The sequence below is a fragment of the Pinus tabuliformis genome, chromosome 1_1, assembly GCF_031772625.1.
Source record: "Pinus tabuliformis cultivar Carrire ecotype Pingquan chromosome 1_1, CPIR1, whole genome shotgun sequence".
In the NCBI taxonomy this organism is placed as follows: Eukaryota; Viridiplantae; Streptophyta; class Pinopsida; order Pinales; family Pinaceae; genus Pinus; species Pinus tabuliformis.
The window spans coordinates 925,039,145-925,060,382 of NC_142297.1; positions in this window are offsets into that span (position 1 = coordinate 925,039,145).

Sequence of the window (21,238 nt, forward strand, 5' to 3'; positions counted from 1 at the left end):
CTAATAGTTACTGACATGTGGACTCCCACCATTACCTAACTTAGAAATTTGGAATCCTAAATAAATTGACCTTCAGGGTTGTTAGGATATTTGACAAAGATCACTTGGATCAAGATTTGGACCACCTTAGTAGGTTCTTCAAAGAAATTGGATACAAAGATCATTACTAAATCCATAAATAATGAAAAGGAGAAGATGAATTATGAAGATCGCTATTTTAAAATAATGTTTGGAGATACTAAGAGATTAAAACAACCTTAGTCGAGATGTCAGTCTTAAATTTAGTAGGAGTTGGCTCCTTGTGCCCACTCAACCCTAGGGTTTGTTCCCTCCCTTTCATTATTAAATTTATAAACTTATTATTAACATTATCACTCTCATGAGAGTTTTAATATTAATAATACTACTCTATTAGTAATAATATTTCACCTATTTTCTTTTTTTTTAATCTATTATAGTTCTATAGTTGTTTATACATTTTACATTAATATATAACTAATTTTATTAACCTAATGCATGAAATCTAACATATTAATTTATTAACATAATAAAATAAATTTATTAATATATGATATGTTATATAATATTATATTAATATATTACCCTAAAGGAGGTGGATAACCTAAGGACTTTAGGGGAAGAGCCTGCCCCCCTCCCAGCTTCTCCATGTGAATGACATGTAAATAGGCTACTTGGTAGGTTATGCCAAAGAAAACTTGTGTGAAACTAACCATCTGCGCTCGAGTGTATTTATGTGGAGGCAAGTGGGAGGTGGATGTTTTATGGAGCTCAATGGGCGTTGCAATCATATTTTGGTGATGGAAGCTTGGGGTGTGTGGTTCAAAACGGTGCCTTATAGTTCCCAGGATAAGGAGACTTATCATTCTCGGCACTGTGACAGCGGTGCCATTCAATTACATTATGGATACTTTGGTTATTTGATCCTGTATTTACGCATGTTCTCATTGTGTTGTCATCTTAACTCAATGAACCTTTGAAGCCCAATCTACCGATGAATTTCCTTAGGTGACTTGAAGAAATTGTGGTCTACTACAGTTTTTGTTGCAGGGTCAATTCTTGGATGCATTGGTAGAGTTAAGAAGAGTTCCAGAGGGGAATTAGGGAAGCTTTTACCCCAATTACCTATCGTTTTTTTGGCCCTTGGCTCGTAGTGGTTCCTCAGCCTACGGGTGTAGAAGTGTGTGATCTCATGTGAGTCTTTGTTTACAAAAGACTCAACTGGGGGTCGTGTACTTTGTGGGAGGAAAAACATTGATGGGTGCCCTAATTGAGTATGAGAGGGACTCCGTAGTGTAAGGCATCGGGCTCGGGGGTAACTTTATGATATTTTTGTGACGCAGTGATAATTTGGAGGACTTGGAGGATGTTAAGAAAGTGTTGGAGGATTAGGCAACGAGTGCAAGAAACAAAGTAATTAGGCAGGTATCATGGAGTGGTGTCCACATAACACCACGTCAAAGCTCCCTGTTGGAAGGAGGTGGCAGTGGCCTGGTTGCAAAACCTTGACCATGATGTCCATACTGGAAAAAGGTGAAGGCAGGGCCACGTACAGGTCTCAAGGATGGGTTTCTTGTGCGCCAGCATCAACATTAGTGTGCAAAATGGAAGAGAAACAATTCCTCTTGTGCTACCACAAGCCCACCAAGGCAGTCAGTGAAAATGTAGGGGAAGCCCACAAGAAAGTTTGATAGGAGGAACATGAGGCAGTCATGCCAGCTCTCACACAAATTCAATATTTCCAATGTGAACTTCAACAAAGAGTGGTGGTGGTTTAATGCGAGAATATGTGCATTCTAGATAACCTAGAGAAACTAGAGGCGTGGAACCTAGAGCAACAGGTCAATTTCTCGTTTCACCCTCCTCCCCCACTTAAGATAGGGCCAAAAAACCTAGCTTCCATCAACTCTAGTGACTCAGTATATGTTTTGGTGTTTTTCTCATTTTGTTAGTTTTTTGGAAAATATTTTCATTCCAGTTATGGTCGACTAGCCCTTATCTTTTTTGGAATGTTTATTTTGAACTAATGGCAAAATTCAACAAACTCAGTCAGGGTGAGACCAACAAACTTTTAAGTAATGGCCTTGTAAATATTTACTCTTTAATGTGAAGTCACCGATTCAATTCCTTGCCCCGATGTGATATATTGGACATGATGAATATGTAGTCTTGCCAAGCTTACAGAAAAAACTTATTAATATTATTAACATTTTAATAATCCATTAATTATTCTTTAATTTATATATTCTATCTATACATTTGTTATAATATATTATTAGCTATAATTAATAAAATTAATAATACTAATTCTTATTTCAATACACCCACTTAAGCATGAATATTATTAACTTGTAAATAGGTTTTGTTACAATATTATGAGCCAATACCATGGCTTATCAATACCACATGCCCAAAAACCATTACTTATTTAACAATCAAAATATTTTATTTTTATTTAATTTTGTAACATTTTTAAAATTAAATCTTACAGAAAAAAAGTGATGATTATCCTTATTACTATTAAAAACATTTATAATATAAATAATATTATTAATAATATAAATAATATTATTAAGGACCAGCTTATATCTATCTTAACTAAGAATCCAAGCAATGAGAGTAATCATAGATAGAAGAAAGATGCTGCATGATTATTTTAAGTTCTTCATTATTGTATTTTCTTAAATATGATTGATCCAAAATATAGTTTTATTATTTTAGAATCAATTGGGTCTTTTTAATTTAGATACTTTCTTAAATACTATATAATAATACAGGAGAAAGGGAAGAAGATAGTAATAGTGCTAGAGGACAAAGAGAGAGAATTATGGGGGGGAGAGGGAGAGAGAGGGAGAGATAGAAAGGAAGGAGAGGAGGGGAGAGAGAGAAGGAGAAAGAGAGGGAGGGAGAGATGGAGTTGGAGGGGGAGAGAAAGGGAGGGAAAAACAAAGATATAGAGAGATAGAGGTGGAGAGAGAGAAGGAGTGACGAGAGAGATGGAGAGTGTAAGGAAGAGGAGAGGGGGAAGAGAGAGAGGAGAGGAGAGAGATAGGGAGAGAAGGGGAAGAGAGAGATGGGGGAGACATAGAGATAGAGGAGGAGAGAGAGAAGGAGAAAGGGAGGGAGATAAAGTTGGAGGGAAAAGAGAGAGAAAGAGATGAGGGGGGAGACAAAGGGAGGTTGGAGGGAAAGGGATAGACAGGACTTGAGAGAGAGGAGAGGGGAAGGGAGAGATGTATTTGGAGGGCGAGAGAGGGGGGTTGGGGAAAAAGACATAGAGAAGGGAAAATGGAGAGAGAGAGAGAGAGAGAGGGAATGACAAGAGAGATGGAGAGAGGGTGAGGGATAGAGGAGAGGGGAAGAGAAGAGAGAGAGGGAGAGAGGAAGAGATAGACACAAAAATAGAAATAAAAGATGGAAAAAAAGTAAACAAAAAACATAGAAGCCTAAAAACGAATTATGTGAACTTGAAACGCTCCCTGTTGCTTCCCTACCATTTCGATTATTTTTTAAATACACACTTTTTAAAATTTCACAGACAGAAGGTAATGTAAAGCACACATGTTATAAGTTGTAATATTATATATATATACTAATGGATCAAAGTATTATATTATTAATACATTAATACTTTTGTATTATTTCATTAATAACATAAGTACATTAATTTATTTCCCTATCGATTGTAGATTTTCTATAATATATACTATTTTATCATTATATTAATATTATACTAAAACTATTAATATTATTGATATTTTAATAGTCCATTAATTATTCTTTAATTTATATATTCTATTGATATATTTATTATAATATATTATTAACTATAATTAATAATAATGATACTAATTCTTATTTCAATACACCCACTTAAGCATAAATATTATTAACTTGTAAATAGGCTTTGTTACAATATTATGAGCCAATACCATGGCTTATCAATACCACATGCCCAAAAACCATTACTTATTTAATAATCAAAATATTTTATAAATATTTTATTTTTATTTAATTTTATAACATTTTTAAAATTTAATCTTAAAGGAAAAAGTTATGATTATCCTTATTACTATTAAAAATATTTATAATATTTATAATATTATTAATAATATAAATAATATTATTAAGGACCAGCACATATCTATCTTAACTAAGAATCCAAGCAATGAGAGTAATCAAAGATAGAAGAAAGATGGTGCATGATTATTTTAAGTTTTTCATTATTGTATTTTCTTAAACATGATTGATCAAAAATATAGTTTAAATATTTTACAATCAATTCAGTCTTTTCAAGTTAGATACTTTCTTAAATACTATATAATGATACACGAGAGAGGGAGGAAGATAGTAATAGTGCTAGAGGATGAAGAGAGATAATTATGGGGTGGAGAGGGAGAGATAGAAAGGAAGGAGACGAGGGGAGAGAGAGAAGGAGAAAGAGAGGGAGGGAGAGACGGAGTTGGAGGGGGTGAGAAAGAGTGGGTAAAACAAAGACGTACAGAGATAGAGGTGGAGAGCGAGAGGAAGTGACAAGAGAGATGGAGAGTGTGAGGAAGAGGAGAGGGGGAAGAGAGAGAGGAAAGGAGAGAGATAGGGAAAGAAAGGGAAGAGAGAGGGGTAGACTTAGAGATAGAGGAGGAGAGAGAGAAGGAGAATGGGAGGGAGATATGAACAAAGTTGGAGGGAAGAGAGAGAGAAAGAGATCGGGGGGTGGAGACAAAGGGAGGTTGGAGGGAAAGGGAGAGAGAGGACTTGAGAGAGAGGAGAGAGGAAGGGAGAGATGTATTTGGATGGGGAGAGAGGGGGAGTGGGGGAAAAAGACATAGAGAGGGAAAAATGGAGAGAGAGAGAGGGAAGGACAAGAGAGATGGAGAGAGGGTGAAGGACAGAGGAGAGCGGGACAGAAGAGAGAGAGGGAAAGAAGGGGAAGAGAGAGAGAGGGAGAGGAAGAGGGAGGGAGAGATAGATCGATAGATATGGAGAGAGAGAGTATATATTTGGGCGGTGACATAGAGAGAACAAAGTAAAGATGGAGAGAGGTATATATATAGATGACAGGGGAGGTAGAGAGTGAGAGATAGATGTGGAGAGGGAAAGTGTGTGTGTGTTTGGGAGGGTAAGATAGAGAGAACAAAGTAGAGATGGAGAGAAATATAGATATAGATGGGTGGTGAGATAGGGAAGAAGAAATAGAGAGAAAGAGAGGCGGAGAAAGAGAGAGAGAGAGGAAGAGATAGACAAAGAAATAGAAATAAATGATGGAAAAAAGTAAGAAAAAAACATAGAAGCCTACAAACGAATTATGTGAACTTGAAATGCTCCCTGTTGGTTCCCTACTATTTCCATTATTTTTTAAATACACACTTTTTAAAATATAATGGAGAGAAGGTAATGTAAAGCACACATGTTATAAGTTGCAACAATGTTTCAAAAAAAAAAAAAAACTCTAATCCTTATACTTGGTGATACACAACTATTAACTATAACCAAGTAGTACATAAAATTTTTAATAATATTTTATAAAAAAAGTTAATGATATTTTATAAAAAGATTATTTAAAAATGAAATAATCATTAAAATTTAAAAATGCAAAAATGTTACTGTGTGAGAACATTCTTTCTCACTCATTGATTGAATGAGACCATTAGAATATGTGAGTATCTTTCATTTTCAACCCTAGATTTCCGAATTAACAAAAATTAATTACCCAATTACCATAAGCTAGAAGCCTATCAACATAATTAAAAATAAAATTAGCACATTGATTAATGGAGAAGACTATTAGAATATGTTAGTAGAGATTTATACTACAACTGCAAATATTAAAATATTGAAAATGGAAAACTAACTTCCAATAGGCTAGAAGCCTATCAATACAATTAAAAATAAAATTGGGGTATTGATTGAAAGGAGACTATTAGAATATGTCAGGAGAGGCTTATATTAAAATTGCAATTCAAACATAATTAAAAGTAAAATTGGGGCATTGATTGATTTAGAAAAGACGATTAGAATATGTGAGCAGAGGCTTATAATACAACTGTAAATATTAAAAGTGGAAAACAAACAATCTGCGTATTAGTAAAATAATCTGAAATCTGAAAATTTTCAATGTCTAATGACTGTCGAATATTCTTCAATTCTGAACTCATCTACAAAGGATCAAAGACACTCTACATGAGATCAACATTATCAGGGGTGCTTCCTCCTATCCCGGCAGGAAATGGGCAAGGGCTAATGAGCTTGCTATAGGGTATTAAATGCCTGTTCAGCTGTAAGCTCGTTAGCCATATCTAACACGCGCCGCGGTGACTTTCCGAACATTCCATCTCCACCTTCTATTATATGGCTAACAAGCTTGCAGTTGAGCGGACATTTAATGCCCTATGGCAGACTCGTTAGCCCTCGCCTAAGAAATGTAGGTTGTACCTGATTTCCGAGATACCCGTTCTCCATTCTTCTCCGCATAAATACGTTGGGCATATTGGGATGTCCCTGAGCAGGATATAGCCTCTGAAAATGGCTTTCAGCACGAACACAGTGATCCAGATGGTTACTGTTCGATCCCAACACCATGTTGTTGTTTGCCAAGTTTGGAGCCCTCGGTACTTCTTGTTTTACCATCCAGTTGGACAAGTTACTCTCTGCAGGGCGTTGGCCTCCTTGGAGACCTCTACCGTTGGTCTGATATGGATTCTGCTGCGGATTTCCTCGGAGCCAGCTATTAGTGCTATTTTGGAATTGCAATGGGTGACGGGGTTCTAAATTATTCATCCGAAATTGATCATGGCGTCCTTGTGTCTGACCTACATCAAATTGATTGCCACTAGCACTAAGGATTGACAGTATCATCTGATGAGAGACACCATGATTTCCAAATGATTGATGCATCAACCTCTTGGGTGGTTTCAAATCTGCAACATTTAAAGTGTGAGTGACCGGTCGATTATTATTGTGCATTGCTACACTAGGGTTTGATGACAGTCTATGCCCTAAGTGGTTCTGTAAAAACAGGGGAGGTATGTTAAAAGGGGACGGGTAGTGGGTGGCAAACTGGGTAGATGGTAAGGGGGCAGTGTCAGCCCTAGGCAAATCTGCAGCTCCAGGAGATCTGAAGTTCAAATATTTATTGAGCTCACATAACCGTTGCTTGTCGATGTCGTCCAACGTCACTCGCTTTCCCCTTTTCTTTTCCTCCGATTGTTTTTCCAATGATTTGTTTTCATTGATGAGGCTTTTTATTTCTTGTTGCTTCTGCGGATCAATCGCACACCTACGCCGTTTCTTCTGCTGCAGACGATTTGGACACCCTTTCTGTTCGGCCTCGGATTTTACAGCCTGATTGCTTCTTTTCCCGGAGAGACGTGCAGAACTTCTCTCAGGAGTTTTAACCTGATTGTTTCTTTTCGCAGAGAGACGTGCAGAACTTCTCTGAGGTGTTTTAGCCTGATTGTTTCTTTTCGCAGAGAGACGTGCAGAACTTCTCTTCGGAGTTTTACCCTGATCGTTTCTTTTCGCAGAGGAACCTGCAGAACTTCCCTCAGGAGTTTTAGCCTCATTGTTTCTTTTCGCAAAGAGACGTGCAGAACTTCTCTCAGGCATTTTTCCTTTTTGTTTGCCCATGACGGGGGACTTTCTCTGAAATCAAACTGCAACTTCGGTAGAAAAATCGGCTGCCGCGAAATGAAATCTATCTTGTGGTTTGAAAATGACTGCATAAACAAAGCGATGTGTAGTATGAATATAAAGAGCAGAATGAGTATTAATATGCAAGTCCGCTCGATATTTGCGGTATTCTTCATCGTTAGTTGTGCTTGATGGTAACTGTTGAAATCTAATTTCAACGCAGACCACCAGAAACCGTTCACCAAGCCAGAAACCGTCCGCCGGAGAGTTCTCGGGCCATTCTCCGTGAAAGGGATTTTTCCGATGTTTGAACCCGAGAAATTTTGGAGCCGACACGTGGTTCAGCCCTGACGTAACGCAACGTAAGAATCTCGGGTGTTAATGTTCAGCATAAGTTGGTCTTCCGATATCGTTCTCTACCGTCGGATCTGCTCCACCTTTTTCAGCCGTTGATTGATTAAACCTGCACACGGGCCTGCGTCAATTCAAGTTTTGCGTGGAGTGAAAGTTTTTTTTTTGGTTGACCGCCGTAGGTGAAAGAGTTAATGTTGGTACAAGATTTTGGTGGCCCTTTTTAATATGAGTATGGCCACGTTACAATATATATATTTTTTATATAGCACGTAGGTTTCTTTATGTAAAAGGTATGTAGCATTTAAAGATAGGTATGGTCGTTTTTTAATGCAATGTAATACAAAAAAAAGAGCTCGTATATTTGTTTTTGAGTGTGTTGACTTTTTATTATGCATGACACATGGGAGAAAAATACATCTGGTGTTCGCAGCAGCAGCGTGGAGAACCAGAGGATGTATGCACAGCAGTGCACAAATATATTTTGTAATGTTTTGTGAGACATTGAAAAACAGAGGAGTAAGAAAAACCATGTGTGGTTTTGCACAGCAGTGCATAAAGAAAATGGTGGAACGAATTTTTGTAAGCCTGTGTAAATTTTATTTACAGCAGTAAACTTATGTAAACTTTTATTACAGCAGTAAGTTGTTTTTTTACAGCAGTGAATATAAAAGGGATTTTACAGTGGTAAATCTTTGTATCAGTTTTTAATGAATAGAAAGTTTTATGGTGGTGAAATACTCTGTCTCTCAGTGAAATTTTTTTTAATCTTGCCTGAGCACAAAAGATCCTGGAAAGGTAGAAACAGAACATTGCCTCTGTGTGTTTGAATTCTTGGTTTTTGGTATTTTTCCCCATTAAAAATACCCAACAGTAACGACATCTGGATTCGATGTGCCATGGTGGACCCTCCTGGCTTCAGTCGACCAAATGGGTTGCTTGATCTCTACTCGGAATTACACGAGTTTTGCTGTGATTTTAGCCCTTAATTCATTGAATATAGTTTCGATGCGATTTTGGGTTTGAATTTATTCAGAATAGCTCTTATGCGATTTTATGGATGTGTAATGAGATGGGTGACTTAAAAGTGACTAGAATTTGGGTAAAAGAATTTCAAAATTTTTTGTAGAAACGGTGTTTAAATTGTGTTTTTTATAGTGTAAATAGATTTAGTACCATCAAAAACGTCCAAAACACTTAAAATTTTGAAGTTTAAAAACTATAATTTGGATTTAAAAAATACTTGCTAAATTTTCTCTAAATATAATTGAAATTTCCATAATTTTCTGAACAACTCCTCCACCTCATTAGACTACACACAACCAGTAACGCTCCGACTTACCTAGAACGACATTTTATCTCGTGGGGAATTTGTTTTAAGATATGTAGGCTGGCCGACCCTTTCCTATGGGAGAAGCCAACTTGGTCAGCCGAATTGATCACACTATGGGGTTGTATGGTCTCGAATATTAAGGTGTTTATTTAATATCCGTTTTAGCATTGAATTGATTGGGTCCACGAAGGTGAAAAACGTTCGGATTCGCTGGAATTTTTGGGCTTTGTTTAAATTAAAATAATGTTTTTTCATTTTAAATTAAAATCATTTTTTAATAATAATTAAAATCATATTTTTATTATATAGAGATTAATTAGAATTAGTTTTAATGTAAAATGAAGAATTATTTGTTACTGTTTATCATTCCGTAAAATTTTGTAATATTAATTGTAATAAACTTATGGTATAGGTTCTTCTATATCATGGATTAATTTTTTATTATTAATTATATATATATATATATATATATATATATATAAAATAATAATAAGTAAATTATATAAATTTAATTAAGATAGATATATGTTAGTTTTGTAAATATATGTGGTTGATTTTTAAACTTAGAGTATGGGAAAAAGTATTTTATTCATGGAGTCCTGGTAAGGCAATAAATAGCATAATAATTTTCCCTTCTTTAAAGTATATTCCTAGTTTTAGTTTTCTCTTCTCATAAGTTATCATGGTGGGTGATTCAAAAATCCCAATCAAAACAGAATTAGAACATATGTAGATAGCAGACACGACAGAGACTATCTTAGAGATCAAGGAAGTATTGCAAAAAAGGAACTTGATGACTCAATTGCAGACCAAAACTCTCACTCTCGAAAATGTTGTCTAGAGATTTCACACCAAGTTCAACCTATTGAACCAGAGAGGATTACCAGGATTAGTAGCACCACATGATAGCTTGATCATCTTGGAGGATTACTATTAGAAACTTTATACTTGCTACAAATAAATCCAAATTTGAAGGTATCAAGGGACATATCACAAGGAAAGCTTTCTTAGAAGCTTTAGAGTTCTTCATCAACAAGCCAACCTTTGAGAAGTATGCAGAAGTCGATGAAGTGAATAGAAAGTTACTCAATATTTCCATCCCTAGTGATGAACGATAGGATCAATTGCATGACATCATTGAGTGAAAGATTTCCATCTCCAATAGACAAACAGCAAGGCAACACATTTTGAGGACAAGTCATCAAGAATTTTCCTCCAAGTTAGTACCAGCAGTTCCACCAGTTACAAGATCCCTAGATTTTTATACTACTTTTGTAATTAGTTGTTAAGATCCTATCTTGATATTGTGAATCAAAATATTTTGTAAATTTTTCTATAAGTACTTCATAATTCGAATTATGAAGGGTTGGGATTAGTTTGAAGAAAGGATTTATATTGTAAAGAATTTCATTATTTCAATAGTCTTATCAATCATTTCTCTCTGAATATTCTAATTCATGCATGCTTGGTATGATGTAGGCTCATTGTGGTAACTATGGGCTCAAGTGGATGAGATTAAGATCTTTAATTCCACATTATTTCCATCTGTCATTCTCCTCAAGGTATTCAATGACATGTATACCTGGAGTGATACAGTCTCATCATGGTATTTTACCGCTCATGTTTGGAGATCATTATGGAACAAGGGTCATGATTTGTGGGAATGTATTCAAGATTTGTTCTAATAAAGGACAATTATATTTGGGCTCTAGTGAAAATGGAGAACCAATGGAAGAAGCCATCTTGCACTTTTATCAATGATTCATGCATGCCTGGTATGATGCAAGCTCATTTTGGTAACTATGGGCTCAAGTGGATGAGATTAAAAACTTTAATTCCACATTATTTCCATATGTCACTCTCCTCAAGGTATTTAATGACACGTATGGCTAGAGTGATACAGACTCATCATGGTATTTTCTCGCGCATGTTTGGAGATCATTAGGGAACAACGGTCATGATTTGTTGGAATGTATTCAAGATTTGTTCTACTAAAGGACAATTATGTCTGGGCTCTAGTGAAAATTGAGAACCAATGAAAGAAGCCATCTTACACTTTTATCAATGACTCAGGGATCTCCACAAGAACATTCTTCAACTCCATCTTAAGATTTTGTAGCTCTATATTTATGGAATATTTTTCAACTCTGCCTTAAGGTTTAATAGCTCTCTATTTATGCAATTCAGTTATAATGAAGGTTATTATTTACTATAGGAAATATAGGCGGTAGCCTCTGAGGGTAGATGAAATAGATAATATGCGGCTAAATGAAGGAGTTGCATCTAGTTTGTGTCATGGGTAAACAATCTATCATCATCTTTGTTAATCATTACAAGTGTCTTTTATTCTTCCATCATTCTTCCATCTAGTTTGTGCCTGGTAAATAATATCTCATCATATTTCCTAATTATCACCTTCAAGTGTCTTGTATTCCTCCATATTTGAATGTTGTGGTCTCATTGGTACTTATTGTCACGTGCAATATGGTTAAATTCCTCTTATTTATTATTTAGTTATTCATGTAAAATTTTGTATTTTCCTAGGGTTTTTTTTTCAAAATAAGATATTTAGGTTGTTTTCTTGGTGGATGGTTATGCATAGTTGTACCATTTTGATAACAATCCAATATGTAGTTGTAAGAAATTTTATTTCTTTTTTAAATTTCTTCTTATGTAATGGTAATGATCCTAGATACATATTTTGATTATTAATGCATTCCCTAGTTGTTATTAAAAATGTAATAATAATTACACCAACTTTAATTCATATTATCTTGGATTTATTAAGTATTAATTAAATTTGTATTATGTTATTTAGTTTAGTTTTATGTTATTATGTCGTAAGGAATTTCTTTAAGAATAACACCCCTCCCATGCTGCCTGTGTCGCCTTGTGCCATTGATTCAGGTGTTAGCTAGTAGAAATATCGTCTACCATCGGATTAATTCAACCAGTATTAGTCAGTTACAAAATCCTGCATTCATTTTGTGATAATGTAAAAAGTGGTCGAAGTGAACGATAAGGTCAGAGTAGGGTTTGCAAATCATTTGGCCTCCTATAACAAGAAGACTCGTGACATAGAAATTGATCTTCTCAGGAGATGGATCAAAGTCCAAACCCATGTTTCAAATCTCGAGTTCAAGAAGATCTTGAAGATTCTCTTCTACTGCGTCTAGCATGCCGACCAGCACCAAGTACAGGGCCAACTCCTCTACAAGTTTGCTTCTCTAATTCGAACCCTCGACCTCACCCTCGCTTAGCACTACTTCCAGGTATTTTTCTTAACCATGGCACGTGGATAGAGTGTAATTGATCATTTGTGCCTAGACAAATTCAATCTCTTGCTCAACCAATTTCTTCATCATGTTTTTCTCCTTTTAAATGACCATGGGTGCCACTCTGAGTTGAAAAAAGGGTTCATGGAAGATTTGAGCGATGGAACATTTTTGGATGAAGATAAGTACCCTATAAAGGGGGTTAATCTTCACTTTGTGGATTTTTATCTCAATCATCTTGCTTAGTTTCTCTCTCTTGGGATATAAATTTTTGATTTGGTATTTGAGTCCCTTTATTCTATTTTGGCTAAGTCTTTGAGAGCTTCATAATGGAAATCTTGTATTAAGGAGAAAAAGAGTGCAAACCAATGCTTGATCCTATAGGCAAATGATGGTGTGAATAATGACCAAAGTGTGCTATATTTAGATAATAATTCTCAATATTCGATGGGGTTTGGTGGTTCGATGATGAAGAATATGCTGCAATTGGTACCCTTCTGTGAAGCTATGAATTAATCATCTGCAAATTCAATATTTAGAGATGTGAATGGATTCTAAACCCACCCTAATATAAGGCCTAAAAAATCTGGAACAACCAATTTCTCCTCACAATTTCATGTTGATGGATTGACTTCAACAGGGTGTTACCTATTAAGGTCCCTGCGTAGGCAAATCATCCAATTGGTGTAGAAATCGTAGCTTCCAGTGGGAAATAGATGGATTGATGAATATATGGATGAGAGCTCAAAACTCTAGGATGTGTGATATGTACCAAAATATGGAATTACATGCCTAGAGATATACTAGAATGTAGTAAAGAACATTTCCATGGAATTGAATGCTAACAATGCAACAACGTGATGAGGATCATATCAAGCTGCTGGAGGCCATCAGAGTGGAAGAAGAGAATAAGGTGTTGATAGAAAACAATATTGAAGCATGTGGGAAATTGTTTTTGTAATTTGATGATAAGGCCTTCGAGGCCAATTTTCCAAAGTGGAACAGGTTTAATGGCCTCAGAGGGGTCATGTATGCAGTGAAAGGGATATGTATTTAATGAAGAATATAAGATCATTGATTCTCATGTTTTTGTTTTGGAGGTTGGTGTGTAGTTTCAATGAGAATTAAGTTTTTGTGCATAATTTGTGTTTCAAGTCTTTCGATTTTGCCTCATCACCATACTTGCAATGTGGAGTGGATATTGAGATAGATCGGGTAAGGTGTTCTACTAAGACAACCATGTATAGTAAGCCTACATTTTTTATATGAGATTGGAAAGACATAATCCTTGATGCAAAAGCATAGGAGCCAACTTGATTTTAGGTCCATGGGCTCCCAATGGAGCAACAACGACTATGATAAAAGCCAAAAGAATTTGATTAACAAAATTCAACAATTGGAGAATGTTTTTGATAACTTGATTGATGACTTCTTCACCGAGGTTTTTGATAGCACGAAGATTCTCTTGGACATTTGCAGTCACCAGTAATATGGTTACTATCTAGGGGTTGATAGTATTGGACTAGGATAATACCACTTGAATATTTATCCATGCCTCTCAGTTTTTATCCATTTTGTTATTGAAAGGGAAATAATAATATCTCACAATCTTATTTTTACCATCCTACTTTTGTCATTAATATAGTTTGTATAAGCAAATATTTTGTAAGTAGTGCTATAGAAAAAAGCAAGTAAATCATGAAGTGGAGTTTCTGTTTGACACATGTTACATCAAATCCATATTAGTTGTCATGATTTTGATTTGAAATGAAATGCACGTAACTACTTCTTTGGATGACTTTCTAAAACCCCATAAATCATACTGAGCACATTATGGGCATAGATTTTGATGTAACCCTAAAAATAATGGGGCTTAGAAGTGGGTACAATATGAAAATTTATTAATTCATTTCTAGTGAATAATGAGATCATCCTATTATGAAACTATTTTAGGCTATGATAATATTTTGAAAGTTGTTTTCTAGCCCTAATGTTTTTCTCTTCAAAAAAGAAATTCATAGTGAGTTAATCATTTCACATCCCTCATGACCTTGATATTTTTGCAAGGTGCATAAGAGTAGCTCCTTCAGTCTAGAAAAATATTTAGCAAGCTTAAGCAAGTAACTAGAAAGTATGAACTATGATGTTAATTCTTAAGTATAAAATATCCTAATTGTATTCATGTCTACTTAGTATTAGAAGGAAATTAATTACTTTATTTATTCTAATATTATTATATACTTTAGGGAATTGTTGGAATATTTTTCAACCCATGCCTTGTTGAATACAATGTGTATGTATTCATTTTCGATGAAATAATGTGTGCCTTTGTAATGTTGAAATTTCCTGCAATCTTTGCCTATGACAAGATGCAATAGCCCTAATTGAACAACACTCAAACGTTCTCAATTCATTGCTTAGCTACCATGACCAATTCCTTCATTTTTCCATAGTAGCTATGCTGCAATAGTGTCACATGGAGCAATGGATAATTTGCAGATGGACATCCCTCTTTTGACAATGAAGGCAATGTGCTAGGCTCTCATCTTGTTGAAAATAGCAACAAGAAATGCTGAATATAGAAGTTCTAAATCTAGTACTATTATAAATAGCATTTCAGGATACCTTCCTATTTTAGTTAGTCCCCAAACTAAAATAGAGAAGTAAAAATTCAAATTTGATCTTAGCAGTTATTTGTAAAATAATTAATTAATTCACCATGAGTTAATTAGTTGTAGAAAATCAAACATGAAGTCTATGTGGGGGCATGCAACAGTTTCTCCATTAATTGAGGAATTTATCCATCAGTTAAAAAGATAAGGATGAGTTGTAATATTGAGTTGTAATTAGGTGACTTAGTTAACTAAGTCAAGTCCAATTAGATTAATTCAAACAGTTTGTTGAATTAATTGTGAGTTTAGTTAGTTAATGCATGCATGCATGTAACTGCTGCACTTCAGATAACTGAATATTCTCTCATAAATAACTCATGCATGTCAGTTTAGACAGAGATCTAGTTGAGATCAGATGGAGGGGTAGTGTACTATCAGTTGCTAGAATATTCCATTGTGAAAATTTCCTTGCATGCAGTAGGAATTATTTCCTTGAGGATTGCGCAGTTACTTCTTTAGGTTTTGTGAGTGTGATGAGGCCAATTCACACATGTGGATTCACTGGACCCCAAGAAAAACTACGCAAGGAAATAGGAGGCTTGGAGGGCTTGAGGAGGACATATACAGCGTCTATTCAGTCTGTGAGTTGTATTATTTGATTGCAAAGAGAGCAGGATAGCTTGAGAGCTGATTCTTTTTGTAACTTGAACAAGATTTCCACTTGTATGATAATACAGAGATTGGGGTTCTAGGCTGAGGCTTTCCTCGGGTTATTTCTTTAGTGTTATGTGTGATTGATTTCTCATTCTCAGTAATATGTGTTCTAATTGATTGTGCTCAAATTGATTAAGCTTCTATAAAGTTTATTGTAGAAGTAGATCTTGTATTTTGCTTTAGTCTATTGCATAATCTATTGATCTATAGTGGGAATTTCTACATGGTATCAGAGCAAAGGTGATCAAAGGAGAAGAACAATATGCAAGAAGGGAGAAGTTAGAATTTCGTGGTTCTTGAATATAGAAATCGAGTTCTTACCACATGTCAATTTCACCAATGGCGTTCAGTGGTTTAAGAGTCGAGTATGCCCTTGATGGCAACTCGAATTATATAGCCTGGAAGGATTGCATGGAAGTAGTATTAGAGGATAATTGTCACGCCCCCAATTCTTTTTTCCTTAAATTGGCCGGGTGCGGTACTGCCTAAGTTACCAACTCTTTCCATAGTTAGATTAACTTTACGAACTACGCCTTCAACAATTCATAATAACCATGAATTAACATTATTAATGTGTGGAATCCATTAATAATACATGAACAACAATAATAACTCAACAATATGCAAGAGGAAATCTTCTTTTATTATATATGAAGAAATATTACAATGACCGGGAGCAAAGCTCCACTGGCATTCATAAACGAGGTTGGGCGCCCGCCCGTGCAAGAGCACACGGTAGTAACACCGCAACCTTCCACCGAAAATACAACATATAACAATACACAAGTTTTATGTCGAACGGGCGAGTGCGCCCATGCACAATCCGCGCCCGTGCACGACCGAAACCTGTTCACCCAACTCGGCGAGCGAGCGCCCTAGCGCACCCTCCACCACGCCTCAACCAAACTCTTCGCCAAGTGCCAGCTTCCGTGTAGCATGCCCGGCGAGCGGGCGCATGTGCGCTACCTGTGTTGCGGCTCTAATCTCCTTTGTGCACTTCTCTCCTTGACTTGCTTGGCTCCAAATGCCATCATCACCCAAGAGCTTATACACTCCCACGGCGGCGACTTCCCTCTCGGCCGACTCTCCAAATGTTATAATGTGCGCCCCAACCATTGTGTCTACAAATGCTTTGCACCGTCGGCTTGGCCATCATTTGATACACTTCTTGGTCGGCTTGTGTGACGAGCTTCCCAACTCGCCCTATAAGTATGTGAGCACCCACTTTCCCGTGCACATTATTACAACCACGCCTCATCGTCAGACGCTCGCACTTCTTGCCTTAGTCATTTTTTAGAGTGAGGGATGCGTGCGCCCGGCTACACAACCGCAGGGCGTTACATCCTCCCCCACTGGAAATCATTGTCGCCCTTGACAATCCTGACTGCCTCAGTATCTTCCATTCATACTTCGCAATCTTCTTCTTCCATCTCCAAAGTGAGTCCTCCGATTTCCAGCTTTCCTCCTCCAGTGCATTCTTCCATCTGACAAGATACTCCCGTTTCATGTGGCAACCAATCCCTATAGTTCTGTAGCTCAAAATCTTCTCCAACTCTAGTCCTAGCCTGTTCACAATCCCGGCTGGTCCTCTCGGCAGTTCAGCTCTCTCTGGATGGTCTGAATCAAGTCTACATCTCTTCAATTGACTCACATGAAAAAATGGATGCTTCAGGTGCATATGGTGTGGAAGCTCCAGCTCATAAGCAACTTCCCCCACTCTCTTCTTCACTCGGAATGGTCCCTCATACTTCCGTGTCAGTTTGCTCACAGTCCCCTTGGCTGGCTGAAACTGCTCCCTGGTAATCCTGAGAAACACCATATCTCCCACACTGAAGTGTGCCTCCCATCTCCCATGATTAGCATACTTTTTCATCCTCCTTGCAGCTTCGTGCAAGCGTAACTGTGCTAACTCCAAGGTCTCCTCCCAAGCCTTCATGAACTTCTTCGCATGAGGACTTCTCAAGAAGCCTCCTGTCACTACGGTATGCGGTGCAACTGGCATCTGTCCATTGACCAACTCAAATGGACTATACCCCGTCGTAGAACTCTTTTGAATATTGTAGCTAAACTGAGCAATATCGAATATTTCAGGCCAATTCTTCTTATTAGCCGTCACATAATGTCGCAAGTAGTCCTCCAACAATGCGTTGATCCTCTCGGTCTGCCCATCTGTCTGTAGATGGTAACTCGAACTCATCAACAACTCTATCCCGACTAACTTGAACAATCTGGTCCAAAATCTGCCTATAAAACGCGGATCTCTATCCAACACGACGCTTAATGGCATCCCCCAATACTTCACTATGTTCTTAAAGAACAACTCCGCAGTCCACTCAGCTCCACAAGGCATCTTTGTCAGAACAAAGACAACATACTTGGAAAAATGATCAACCACGACCATAATCCCATTATACCCCTGAACCTGTGGCAACTGTGTGATGAAGTCCATTGAGACACTCATCCATGGTCTCTCAGGAATCGGTAAAGGCTGCAATAGTCCTCCTTGCCTCTGAGTATCCGATTTGTCCTGCTGACAAATGATGCATGTATGTACATAGTCCTCTACATCCTCCTGCATCTTCTCCCAAAAGAATCTTGTCTCTAACAATCCCAAAGAACGACACATCCCTGGGTGGCCAGCACATGGCGAGTCGTGGCACTCCTTCAAAAGGTGCCTCCTGAGTCCAGATGACTTTGGAACATAGAGTTGGTTTCCAAAGAACAAGAATCCGTCTCGTAGAAAGAACTTTTGTGTCTTCCCCTCCTTTATCTGCTTCACTATATTTTGCGCCAAAGTATCAGTTTCAACACTTTCCTTGATCTTATTCTGCATCTCTTCTGACATCTGAACTTGACTCCTACTCCTAGCTGCTCGGTCTTCTCCCTCCAATGCTGCAAGTTGTCCCTTCCTGCTAAGGGCTTCTGCTATCGCATTGTGCCTTTCCGGTCTATACTCGATAGTCATGTCAAATTTTGCCAAGAAGTCCTGCCAACGAGCTTGCTTCGTAGAAAGCTTCGGTTGTGATGCAAAATAACTTGCTGCAACATTGTCAGTCTTGACAAAAAACGGCTTCCCAATCAGGTAATGCCTCCACACATGAAGACAATGGATGATGGTAGTCATCTCCTTCTCATGAACCGGAAACCTCCGTTCTCTATCCTACAACTTTCGACTCTCATATGCCACCGAACTCCCATCCTGCATAAGAACCCCTCCTATGGCAAAATCTGAAGCATCTGTGTGTACCTCAAACAGTCTCTCGAAGTCAGGCAACTTCAGTATCAATGCTGTAACCATCCTCTTTTTCAAGTCATCAAATGCCTCTTGACATTTTTTCATCCAACTCCACCTCTTGTCTTTCTTCAATAGGTCTGTCAGTGCCGATGTCACCTTGGAGTACCCCTCTACAAACTTCCGTTGGTAGTTGGTCATGCCCAAGAACACCCTCATCTCATGGAAATTCTTCGGTTCAACCCAGTCCTCAATCGCCTTCACCCTGCTCGGCTCCATCCGTATGTACCCTTGACCAACAATATGTCCAAGGAACGAAATCTCGGTCTGAGCGAACACACACTTAGACTTCTTCAAGAACAACTGATTTGCCCTCAGTGCCTCGAACACCATCGCCAAGTGCTTCTTATGATACTCCATGTTGTCACTGAACACCACTATATCGTCCAAGTACACTACTACAAACGAATCCAAGTAGGGTTGTAGGACATCATTCATCAAAGTGCAAAACGTAGCAGGAGCATTACACAACCCGAATGGAATAACAAGGAACTCAAAGCTACCATACCTTGTTACTATCGCAGTCTTCTTCTCGTCTCCTTCAACTATCCGCACCTGATAATACCCATGCCTCAAGTCCAGCTTGGAAAACACTCGGGCTTTCGCAAGCTTGTCAAAGCAATCAACAGTCAATGGCAAAGGATACCTATTCCTTACCGTCTGCTTGTTCAATGCACAGTAATCATAGCACATCCGTAGCTCGTTCAAATCCTTCTTCTGTTGGAACAATACCGGAGCTCCATAAGGGGACCTTGAAGGTCTGATGAAACCTGCATCAGTTAACTCCTTTAACTGTCGTTTCAACTCATCCAACTCAGGTCCTAACAATCGATAAGGTGCTTTAACCGGGGGTTGTTTTCCTGGCTCAAGCTCAATGCTATGGTCCACTACACGCCTTGGTGGAAGCTTCTTTGGTAGCTCATCAAGCATCAAATTCGCATACTTGGTCAGCACCTCGGAAATCTTGGCTGGAACAGGCATCCCCACTCCATCACCTTCGATATCCTTGAACATCACCGCATATGTCTCCATATCTGATTCCTTCATAGCCTTCTCCAAACTCAGTGCCGAAACATGCTGCACCCTGACTTCCCCCCTTTGCCTATGAGTGGGCAAAGTCCAAGTTTGTGTCTGTCCAACCAGCACCACCTCATCACAGAAGGGGACAACAATAGCCTTGTTGCCCTTCAAGAAATCCTGTCCGAGTATCATATCAAAGTCGTTCATCTCCATCACTGTGAAGTCCAACTGACCCTTCCAGTCTTTTATCTGCACAGGTACTTTGTGTAGCAAACCCACCACTTTAGCTCTAGAGTTCACTGCCTTGACTTCCACATTCGATGGGAAGATCATCAGTCCAACCTCTTTTTCCAACCGTGTCGTCATGAAGTTATGAGTGGCCCCCATGTCCACCAGAGCTTGAATGGTCTTGCCATGAACCATCAAGTCCACGAAACCTAGACTGTTAATCCATGATTTCTCCATAACTTTTCCTTGCATACATGTCTGTTCTCTGTGTTCATCATTAAGCAACGGCTTCACCACCTGTGAACCTGCTTCGTCAAGCTTCTTCAACCCTGAATCAGCTCTGATACCTCCTGTCATTCCCCCAATTCTCTTTTCCTTAAATTGGCTAGGTGCGGCACCGCCTAAGTTACCAACTCTTTCCATAGTTAGATTAACTTTACGAACTACTCCTTCAACAATTCATAATAACCATGAATTAACATTCTTAATGTGAGAAATCCATTAATAATACATGAACAGCAATAATAACCAAACAATATGCAAGAGGAAATCTTCTTTTATTATATATGAAGAAATATTACAATGACCGGGAGAAAAGCTCCACCGGTGTTCATAAACGAGGTTGGGTGCCCGCCCGTGCAAGACCGCACGGAGGTCACACCGCAACCTTCCACCAAAAATACAACATATAACAATACACAAGTTTTATGTCGAATGGGCGGGTGCGCCCGTGCACAACCCGCGCCCATGCACAACCGAAACCTGT